We start from the raw sequence: 11,320 nt of genomic DNA on the forward strand, positions 1-11,320 counted from the left end.
GGTAGCAAACGGTCTCCTCCACCAGTGGCGTGAGATGGAATTTTTCAGGGGGGAACAGTTCGGGTCAGAGGTGCCAGCTTGCAAGGGCAAAAGGGGCTGCTTGTGAGCATTGTGCCTCCCACCTCCAACCAGCCAGAAGCTTCTTGAGCTTTGGAAAAGAGAGAAGAGGAAGAAGAAGAAGAAGAAGAAGAAGAAGAGGAGGAGGAGGAGGAGCTTGGATTTGATATCCCGCTTTATCACTACCTGAAGGAGTCTCAAAGTGGCTAACATTCTCCTTTCCCTTCCTCCCCCACAACAAACACTCTGTGAGGTGAGTGGGGCTGAGAGACTTCAAAGAAGTGTGACTGGCCCAAGGTCACCCAGCAGCTGCATGTGGAGGAGTGGAGAGGCGAACCCGGTTCACCAGATTACGAGTCCACCACTCTTAACCACTACACCACACTGGCTCTCAGTGGCACCATGGGAACATTTAGGGGACTAGTCTAGTCGCCCTAGTCCATTGACTGCAAAGCACTGCCCTCCACTGCTTGAGAGTGCTGCAGGAATGACTGCTCCCCACATTAAATGGGGGGTGCCCTTTGCGTGGTCGCGCACAGCCCCCTGGACCCTATGCGGCACCATTAGAACAGGCTTGGCTTCACCTCCCCCCAGGTGGGATACCTGGAGGTCTCCGCCTACCTCAGCCAATTGCCCAATCCCGCCTGGAGAGGTGTTGCCAAGGTGATTGAGCCAGGTAGGGGGAGGGACTACCTGCCCACACAATAGGGGGAGGATCTTACCTGGGAATCGTCAGTTGGCTCCAGAGCTTCTCCCACCCTACCCACCCTCATTTAAGACTTATTTTGCAGGTATGTGGGCACTGCTACGTCAAGGTCGCTGTTGAAGGGCCGGAAAGGAATTCTGCATTGGCAGGTTTGCCTTTCCCGTAGGAAAACGTCACAACTTCGGCAGTATCAGGCCTTGGGCGGAATCCTTTACTTTATCTTCCCTGAATGGGGGGGGGGGCTGCAGTGGTGACCCACGCCCCCTTCCTCTTTGTGGCAGCGATACCAGCAAAACAACCCCATTAAAGGGGTTGTTTGAGGGGAGGCTCTGGCCGTATGCCTAGAGGTCATCGTTGCTCTCCCCTGCGACGCCAGTGTAACGGGGGCGGGCTCTCTCTGCTTGAACATATGTTCTCCAGAGGCAGCCCACCCCCCCCACTGGATAACACTGATATTCCCCAGATCCCCAGTGGGGGACTGGGATGGATGAATGCCCAATGCCTGAGCCAAGGTCTACCCACATCTGAAACATAATAAAGTTGTGGCCAATTTTAATCCCATAGCACGTTGTCTTGAGTCGTTATTCCACATGGGGGCCGCCCAGGGTTTGGGGGACTCTGCCTGTCCACGCAAACCAGCCTGGCCAACAGTCAGGAATGAGAGGAACATAAGACGCTGCCTTGCACTGAGTCATCCATTTAGCTCAGCATCACCCACACTGACTGACAGCAGCTCTCTGGGGTTTGCGGAAGGTTCTGAAGATGCTTGGGCTGGAAACTGGGCCCTCCTGTTTGCAACGCAGATGCCCTACCACCACCAAGCTGATGATGGGAGCTGCAGTCCCAAAAAGATCTGGAGGGCACCAGGTTGGGGAAGAGTGGTGCTGACAGTACAGAGTGCAATGGGTCAATGGTCCGATTGTCATGGGGGTTCACCTGGGGCGTAATAGGAACTGCCGCTTCCTGCACCCAACCTCTGCCAGGCCCCACACAAAACACTTGAACCATCAGAAGGTGGCAGGGCTGGGTGGGTGGAGCAACGCCTCTCGTGCTTCCGCCGCCTGAGGTGGCCGGTTCATTCTGTCTCCTGTGTGGGCCGGTTCTGTGGTCCACCTCGCTTCAACCCTTGCAAGGGCCTTACTCTTAGCAGAGTTGTTTGTGTATATATATATATATATATAAAGAAGAAGAGTTTGGATTTGATATCCTGCTTTATCAGTACCCTAAGGAGTCTCAGGTCAGTGGTTCGAATCCCCACGACGGGGTGAGCTCCCGTTGCTCGGTCCCTGCTCCTGCCAACCTAGCAGTTTGAAAGCACATCAAAGTGCAAGTAGATAAATAGGTACTGCTCCGGCGGGAAGAGAAACGGTGTTTCCGTGCGCTGCTCTGGTTCGCCAGAAGCGGCTTAGTCATGCTGGCCACATGACCCGGAAGCTGTATGCCAGCTCCCTCGGCCTATAAAGCGAGATGAGTGCCACAACCCCAGAGTCGGCCATGACTGGACCTAATGGTCAGGGGTCCCTTTACCTTTACCTTTAAGGAGTCTCAAAACGGCTAACATTCTCCTTTCCCTTCCTCCCCCACAACAAACATTCTGTGAGGTGAGTGGGGCTGAGAGACTTCATAGAAGTGTGACTGGCCCAAGGTCACCCAGCAGCTGCATGTGGAGGAGTGGAGAAGCGAACCCGGTTCACCAGATTATGAGTCTACCACTCTTAACCACTACACTACACTGGAAGAGACACAATAAGTTTAAAGGGGGTAGAGAAGAAATTTTTAATGACAACCAGTAAACACAGGCTGAACACGCAGAAACACTCCCCCCCCCCTCTCCCTGGGTTTACACTCAGCTGATAAACCCAGGCTTAACAGACCGGCATTCATTACATGATTGACCTTTCCTTGTTAACCGAAGTAGACAATGATGTGTTTGGAAAATTGGACAATAGTCAATTTAATGGGAAAACTATTTTGCTTGGGAAGCTCTCCCACTTCACTTCACAGCAAATTACTGCGGTTGCTGCTGGCGGGTTAGGACTCTTATTTTTCAACAAATGTGGAGGTGTGTTCTTTTTTTTTAATCTTATTTTGAAAATAAAAAATAAAAATTGAAATCTATGTATTTGTTAGCAAATTGCCAGGCCAGGGAGTTCACCAAATAGTCCATCAGTGTTGTAGCAGCGAGATTGATGAGTGCTTGAAATATAATAATTAGATGCTTCTAGGGCTGCATTCGTCTCTCCCTCCCCTTGGTTCAACTTTGTCTGTCCCTATGGAAGGCATCTGGGAAGTCTAATGCGCTAGCCTTCAAGACCTTCTCTTCTAGGGCATGGGGAGTTCATGCTGTGGAGCTGTTGTTCAGGTGACCACTTAATGGCCCCAGTATGGGCTTCTGTTTTGCCTGCTGGCATTTGCTCCTGGAAAATAATGGACGGTGGCGGGCTCTGTTGTGTGCAGACAGCCCACAGTTCACGAAATTCTTCCATCCATCAAGGAGAGAAAGCAGCAGCGTCTGCTGTGGTCAAAAGGCACCACATTGCTCAAGCGGAATGGCAGACGTCTCTACAGGTGACTAGGTAGATGCCCTCTGCAAGACATACCTTGCCAGGTGACAGGAGACATCTGCACACCCATTGTTTTTCCAAGTGGAAATAGTGAACTGCCACAAATCTTATTTCATTCATGCCCATTTTTGCCTTCTATTCTACATTATAGCTGCAATCATATTCCAATCTATTCCAAACTTAAAAATGGAAAGCGTAATGCTGGTGGTCAACAAAAGAGGTTCAAAGACTCTCTCAAGGCGAATCTAAAAAAAATGTAGTATAAACACCGACAACTGGGAAACACTGGCCTGCAAGCGTTCCAATTGGAGAACAGCCTTTACCAAAGGTGTCATGGACTTTGAAGATGCTCAAACTCAGGATGCAAGGGAGAAACGTGCAAAGAGGAAGGCACACTTGGCAAATCCACACTGTGATCAACTCCTGCCCGGAAACCTACCGGTATGTCCCCACTGTGGAAGGGCATGTGGATCCAGAATTGGCCTCCACAGTCACTTATGGACTCACTTTTAAAACCGTGTTTATGGAAGACAATCTTACTCGGCTACGAGGGATCGCTAAAGAAGAAGAAGAAATAGTTGCAATATAGTGGCCTCCTTTTTTATTTATTTGTTTGTTGGCAGGCTTGAGACCTCAAACTTTGGTGATGCTGCATGGAGTACGTACTTTGCTGGTTCCTACGCCCATGACCTTGCTGTAGAATTTTTTTTAAAACAGCACCAGTTAGTTAGTTTTGTTGATATAGTTTGCAATTATTTATTGTAATTGTTTAGAGTGAATTTCTATTTATTCTTTGCTTCAGTTCTGAGAGTTAATTTTGTTGTGTACTAATAGATTATTAAATATTACTTTATTTCATTTAAGTTGTCCCATTTTAAAGTTATGTTTTATTAAGACTTTTTTTTGTATTGGATCAGATTATTATACGGTGTTTGTTCTTTGCTGTATATTTTGTTGCTGCAAACTGCCTTGCGTATAGTGAAATAGAAAGGCAGTGTACAAATTAAAAGTGAAATGGAAATGAAATGCTCTCCCATATTTGTGAGTGTGTCTTATGCTGAGTCACATCAATGGTCCACCGAGCTCAGTGTTGTTGACACTGGCTGGCAGAAGCTTCCCAAGGATTTCAGACGGAGCAAGGGGTCAGGCTTTCATTGTTACACCAATTGAAAATTTTCCTCTGCAGCCTATTGTTTTTGTTGAACCAATTCTTCAAACATAGGTCTACCAGTGGCTAGTGCTCATGACAGCTAAATGTCACTTGGGAAGACAGGCGAACTAATGCCAGTGTACTGGAAAAAGCAAAGATCACCAGTGTCAAAGCAATGATTCTTCAACATCAACTTCGTTGGACTGGTCATGTTGTTCGGATGCCTGATTATCGTCTTCCAAAGCAGCTACTCTATTCCAAACTTTAAAATGGAAAGCATAATGTTGGTGGTCAACAAAAGAGGTCTAAAGACTCTCTCAAGGCAAATCTTTAAAAAATGTAGTATAAACACCAACAAGTGGGAAACACTGGCCTGCGAGCGCTCCAGTTGGAGAACAGCCTTTACCAAAGGTGTCATGGGCTTTGAAGACACTCGAACTCAGGACGCAAGGGAGAAATGTGCTAAGAAGAAGGCACGCTTGGGAAGCCCTCACCATGATCAGCTCCTGCCCGGAAAGCTATGTCCCCACTGTGGAAGGACGTGTGGATCCAGAATTGGCCTCCACAGTTACTTATGAACTCATTGTTAATACCGTGTTTATAGAAGACAATTTTACTCGGCTACGAGGGATCACCAAAGAAGAAGCCACATTGTCTATCCCTGGTGAAATGTGGCCGTACATGGTTCAAAGGATAGCCAAAGACAAAGAAGAAGATTGCTCATGAACGCCAAATGAAGCCTCCATGTTCCATGCAGTCTTCCCCTGAATAGTTGCTGAGGCGTGCAAATTGTAGGTCAGGGCTTTTGTCTTTACAACCTGCGAGCTTTCCAGAAACATCTGGCTGGCCACTTTGGGGAGTGTGGTGCTACAACAGCTGTGCTTGTGGTCTGATTCAGCAAGGTTCTCCTCACTTGCTATGCTCTCCTGTTCAGCCTGCCCACCTTAGACTATTCTGAAATCAGTTCGATTTCTCCCTCCTCTATGGATCCCAAGACTCACCCGCTTGTAAAGCTGCTGTTTTTACCTTGCTCTTGCAGAATATGCTTGCAGCACATTGCCCATAAAATAAAGCCATCTACGGTAAGCACCGTAAAAATCCAAAGCACGGCTGAAGCTATTTGCAAACAGCAGCTGAGCTCCCCCAGCTGACATCCCAAGTTTTATCATTCTGTCAGGGACTCTGCCCTCTTATGGGTAATATGTAGCAGACAATTATGTCTAAGCAATTAGATGGAAGGTCCTATTACATGTGCAGGGGTCTCTATTCTCTCTTGCCTGGCCCTTTCATTTCTCTCCCTCCCTGCTCCTGAATTATTTACAATTTAACTCTGTAAATGCATTGCGGTGTTGCGGCTGCTGTTGCTTTCTGACTACTAAGGGAAGTGTTTGGAGGGTGCAGAATGCGGCTGAAGGAAGAATGCTAGAATGTTTGTGAACATTCCATGACCTCACCCTAGCCACCATCCAGCTTACAACCACATGAACGTTGGTGGCCCATAAACTACATTAGTTGAGTTCTGTAAGAATAGGGGTGGGAGACCTCTTGTCCCACCAGATGTTGTCAGGAGTCCATCAGCAACCAACAGCTTCGGTTAGCAAAGCCCAGGGCTTCCCAAACTTTGGTCTCCAGCTGTTTTTATACTACAACTTCCATCATACCTAGCTAGCAGGACCAGTGGTCAAGGATGATGGGAACTGTAGTCCAAAAACAGCTGGAGACCTAAGTTTGGGAAAACCTAGCATAGCCAATGATCAATGATGACTTGAGCTTCTCATCCAGCAACACCTGGAGGTCCACAGCTTCCACTTCCCCATCCAGACTATACACCCAAGGGACTCTTATTCCATGCCTCCCCCTCCAGAATCCTGAGAACTGTAGTTTGTTAATGGAGCTGACCTTAGGGACTCTTAATGGACCAGAGTTCCCAGGACTAGCCGTGGCTGTTAAAGCAGTATGGGTGTCAGGGACTGGGCAGAGAAGGAATAGTGGAGACTGCCTCCTCAGCCTGACCCTTCCAGAGAAGGAGACAGTTCAGAATTACAACAGGGGTTTTAGGAGATCACAGCTCAGAGGCAGATGAGGAGGAAAGCGGGGAAATAATGGGAAAGGAGGAGAAGGAGGAGGAGGAGGAGGAGGAGGAGGAGGAGGAAGACGCACCAGGGGGTGGCAGCTGATGGACACAGTGTCTTTAGAAAGCATTCCAGTGTTAGAATTCCTGCTCCATGATTGCAGTCATGGGATTTTTGTCTATCACATGACGGTGTATGTTTTGACTCCACAGAGTGGGAAGTGACGGAGACAGGATGTTTGTGTTATTGTGTTCCATGAAGTGGGACTATTGTCCTTTGTTTTTTCTCTTTGCTGTCTGATGCTAGTGAGAGAGGGAGCCATGTTGCAGTGCTCCGTGTGTGTTTATATGTAAATAAAGTAGATTAGCCAAAATGCTGAGTTGCTGGGGTTCTGTCACATGAAATGCGCAAACTCTGCAGATCCCTAAGTGTGCCAGTGTCGGTTGGCATCGGTCGCTGTGATGTTCGGGCTGAAGAAAGCTTTTGAAGCTCCCGAACGATCGACCAGGAGGGAGGGAACATGCCAGTTGGGCATGTGTCTCTGCCAGGGTCCTACTTGAGTGTAGGCTGAACTCCTAACATCCAGACCCGCCCCCCCATAACCCAGAGAGCATTGAAAGTAGGAGAGCAAATAGCTCAAAGGCAGAGGGGACTTTTCAGCACCCATAGCGATGATGTGTGAGGAAGTGGGAGAGATGAAAGGGGTGGAGACTCATTCAGGACAAAGCCATTATTCCAAGAGGCTGCATTCCCAAGCCTCTCTCCATGAATATTGAATAAAAAACAATTGGTAAGGACCTTTCCTTGTCTTGTCTGTTCCTGGCAACCTGCTGTGGGGGTTGGTTCCTCTGCCTCCTGACTACAGCAGTGAAGGGTGTGACCTTAGAGTTTTAGTCACCTGGAAGAAAGGCAGTGCCATTGAATTCAGCAAGGTTTGCGTTGGCAAGTGTAGAGGATTGCACTGCTAGAAACTTAAAGGCTTTCCAGAGTGAAAGCAGGTGCAGATAAGAAGTCAAAAATTATACACGGGGGGGGGGGGGATAGCAAAACATATTTCCGCACACGAGCTTTGGGTTTCAGACACAGATTTGATGAAATGCATACAACATGGTGCAGACAAGAGCAAAGCCACCTGTTCCGTATAGATTCCGCATGACTTATGCAGTGGTCGGGACATACGCCATGCGAATGAGAAGAAACTCAACCTGCTGGAGTTGTAGTTTGCGGTCCTGAATTGTTGTTGCTGTTGTTGTTTAGTCGTTTAGTTGTGTCCGACTCTTCGTGACCCCATGGACCAGAGCACGCCAGGAACTCCTGTCTTCCACCGCCTCCCGCAGTTTGGTTAAACTCATGCTGGTAGCTTCAAGAACACTGTCCAACCATTTTGTCCTCTGTCGTCCCCTTCTCCTTTTGCCCTCCATCTTTCCCAACATCAGGGTCTTTTCCAGGGAGTCTTCTCTTCTCATGAGGTGGACAAAGTATTGGAGCCTCAGCTTCAGGATCTGTTCTTCCAGTGAGCACTCAGGGCTGATTTCCTTAAGAATGGATAGGTTTGATCTTCTTGCACTCCATGGGACTCTCAAGAGTCTCCTCCTGCACCATAATTCAAAAGCATCAATTCATCCTGAATTACTACCCACCAAAGTGGTCACATCAATGACTTCAGTTCTTTTAGCAATGCAATTTTTTGTTTTGGACAACCACCCTCATTTTACGTACACTTCCCCACCCTCAACAAAACTGCTGCATCTGATCTGATCAAAACCAGCTGTTTACTAATGGTATGAGACAAGGCATCAAACGTAAGGTCTGGAGGCCATATCACACAGTTTAAGGGAGGCCAATGTGGCCATAGCATCCCTACTGATGCCAATTTCTGGATCACCTCCAGGAAGGAGGATTTGATGCTGGTCTGGTTCAGTAGGGGGTAGATTTTTAAAAGCTAATTTATCACTGGCACTGGTAGTTATCACCAAAACCAAGAAGGGAAGACAAACAGGAAGTCATCTTATACAGTGGTACCTCGGGTTACATACGCTTCAGGTTAGGTACGCTTCAGGTTACACACTCTGCTAACCCAGAAATAGTGCTTCAGGTTAAGAACTTTGCTTCAGGATAAGAACAGAAATCGTGCGGTGGTGCAGCAGCAGCGGGAGGCCCCATTAGCTAAAGTGGTGCTTCAGGTTAAGAACGGACCTCCGGAACGAATTAAGTACTTAACCTGAGGTACCACTGTACTTGCTGCCATATTTATTTTAATTCAAGTTTATATATATATATATATATATATATATATATATATATATATATTCATTTTTTATATTCAGATTGTTGGGAGAAAAGCATTAGCACCAGTAGCATTGCTGTGATTGTCAAGTTTAGTATTTCCCCCTCTTGGGAATGCTGAATCTTCAGGTGCTACCTGTCCTTATTCGTTCATATTTACTGGTAATACCTTCCAGACGAAGGCACTACAAGTCGTAAATCCACTAATGGCTGTAAAGTGCTTTTGGATGGAGGGTTATAGAAATTCAAAGTTTTATTGTCCTCCGTCTGCTCTATGAGGTAGCTGCATCTATATTGCAAGAATATGCTTGCAGCCTACATGTGTTAAGTCAGATAGAATTATCTACAACGGAGTCCCAACCAGCCAGGTATTTCATATTACCTTTAATGGCAAAGATGGAGAACCTGTGGTCCTCTGGAAGTTGCTGGACTACAGCTCCCAACCTCGCCGACCAATGGCCATGCTGGTTGGGGCTGATGGGAGTTGGAGTCTAACGCCATCTGGCAGACACCATGTTAGTGTCAAGCTTCAGGGAACCAGCTTCTTACCCCCATGGCAGTAGATACGAAGATCAAAGAAAGGAATGTCTTACCAGTTAGAAACTTTAATAATAACAGCGAGAGAACAAAGAACACATCTCCTAGAAATGGCCGTGCTCCCAATTAAGGCTCACACCCCCTTCCGTCAATATTAATCTACGTCACTCCTACGTCTTGTAATCTGAGCTAGTACCCTCTGCTCTTTCTGTTCTGAGACTTTCTGAGCTCTTCTTGACCTTGGGCTGAGTGGAGGAATGCTGTACAGAGACTGTGAATCTGTTAACCCTCTCTCTTCCAGTGTTTCTTCTCCTAGCTGTTCCCCATCCAGTATTTCCCAGCTTCTGCCTTCTGAACTATGCCCCTCTGCAAACCACTGTTCCAAATCTATACTGTCCTCCTGCTCCTGGGAAGATTCAGGAACAGGAGCAGGAGAATGGGGAGGCGGTGGCTCCTCAGCACGGTCCCTGATAGTTAGCTACCACACCATTACAGTGTGGTAGTTGTTGTTGTGCGCCTCCTTGCTACATCATGAACATATCCAAAGTCAACCTGCAGCACAAGTGATCACCTGCTAGGAACTGGGGGGAGGGCTGAAATGGAATGAGCCTTTGATCTGGCCTTGTCCCTTTGCCAAGTGCTCGGGCTCCTTGTGTTATTCAAGTAGTGTGGTAAAGAGCTGGATGTCACCAGAGGACAGAGCATGGACTGATTGATGTACACAACAGCAGATCAACAAGTATCATTCTTGGAGCTAGCATATCCAGCTGGTGAGCTGTGTTTCGCTCACTGGGTCACCAACTCCAATTCCCCATTCTCTCTTCCCTTCCCTTACTTATATACTGAAAACCACAGCTTGACGGACTAATCAGTGAGATGCCAGCAGATCCAACCACATCAGCAAAAAGGGAAAAATTCTGAATGTACACTAGTACCTTGGGTTACATAAGCTTTAGGTTACATACGCTTCAGGTTACAGGCTCCGCTAACCCAGAAATAGTACCTCGGGTTAAGAACTTTGCTTCAGGATGAGAACAGAAATCTTGCTCCGGCGGCGTGGCGGCAGCAGGAGGCCCCATTAGCTAAAGTGGTGCTTCAGGTTAAGAACAGGTTCAGGTTCCGGAGGTCCGTTCTTAACATGAAACTGTTCTTAACCTGAGGTACCACTTTAGCTAATAGGGCCTCCTGCTGCTGCTGCTACACTATTTCTGTTCTTATCCTGAAGCAAAGTTCTTAACCCGAAGTACTATTTCTGGATTAGCGGTGTCTGTAACCTGAAGTGTATGTAACCTGAAGCGTCTGTAATCCGAGGTACCACTGTACCTCAGGTTAAGAACTTTGCTTCAGCATGAGAACAGAAATCATGCTCTGGCAGCACGGCAACAGCAGGAAGTCCCATTAGCAAAAGTGGTGCTTCAGGTTAAGAACAGTTTCAGATTAAGAACGGACCTCCGGAACGAATTAAGTACTTAACCCGAGGTACCACTGTATATGCATGCTGGACACTTTACTAGAGGATAGTTCCAGCATCGCTTAGCTTTAGCGAACGAGGGTCTTTTGAGCATTTCATATATCTCACAGTGTGTGTGTCACATGCCAGTGGGGGTGGGGTCAGAGGAAAATGTGGGCAGAGTAATGAATGCAAATATTATTTTTGTACATTAGGAAACACACCAAGTGTCCCTCTTTTCGAGGGACAGTTCCAGATTTACAGAAGCCATCTCAGTTTCCAGACCCTCCAAATGTCCCTATTTTCCAGGGACATCCCTGATTTGGCTGCAGTGGCTGGGGAAACCCAGCCAAATGGGTGGGGTATAAATAAATACATATTATAATAACAATAACAATTTCTGATTTGATCCCAGAATGTCCCACTTTTCCTTAGGATGTCCCTATTTTCATTGGAGAAATGTTGGAGGGTATGGAGTTATGTGACACCCCCCCCCAA

Source organism: Podarcis pityusensis (assembly GCF_964106645.2).
Source record: "Podarcis pityusensis genome assembly, chromosome: 4".
Lineage (NCBI taxonomy): Eukaryota > Metazoa > Chordata > Lepidosauria > Squamata > Lacertidae > Podarcis > Podarcis pityusensis.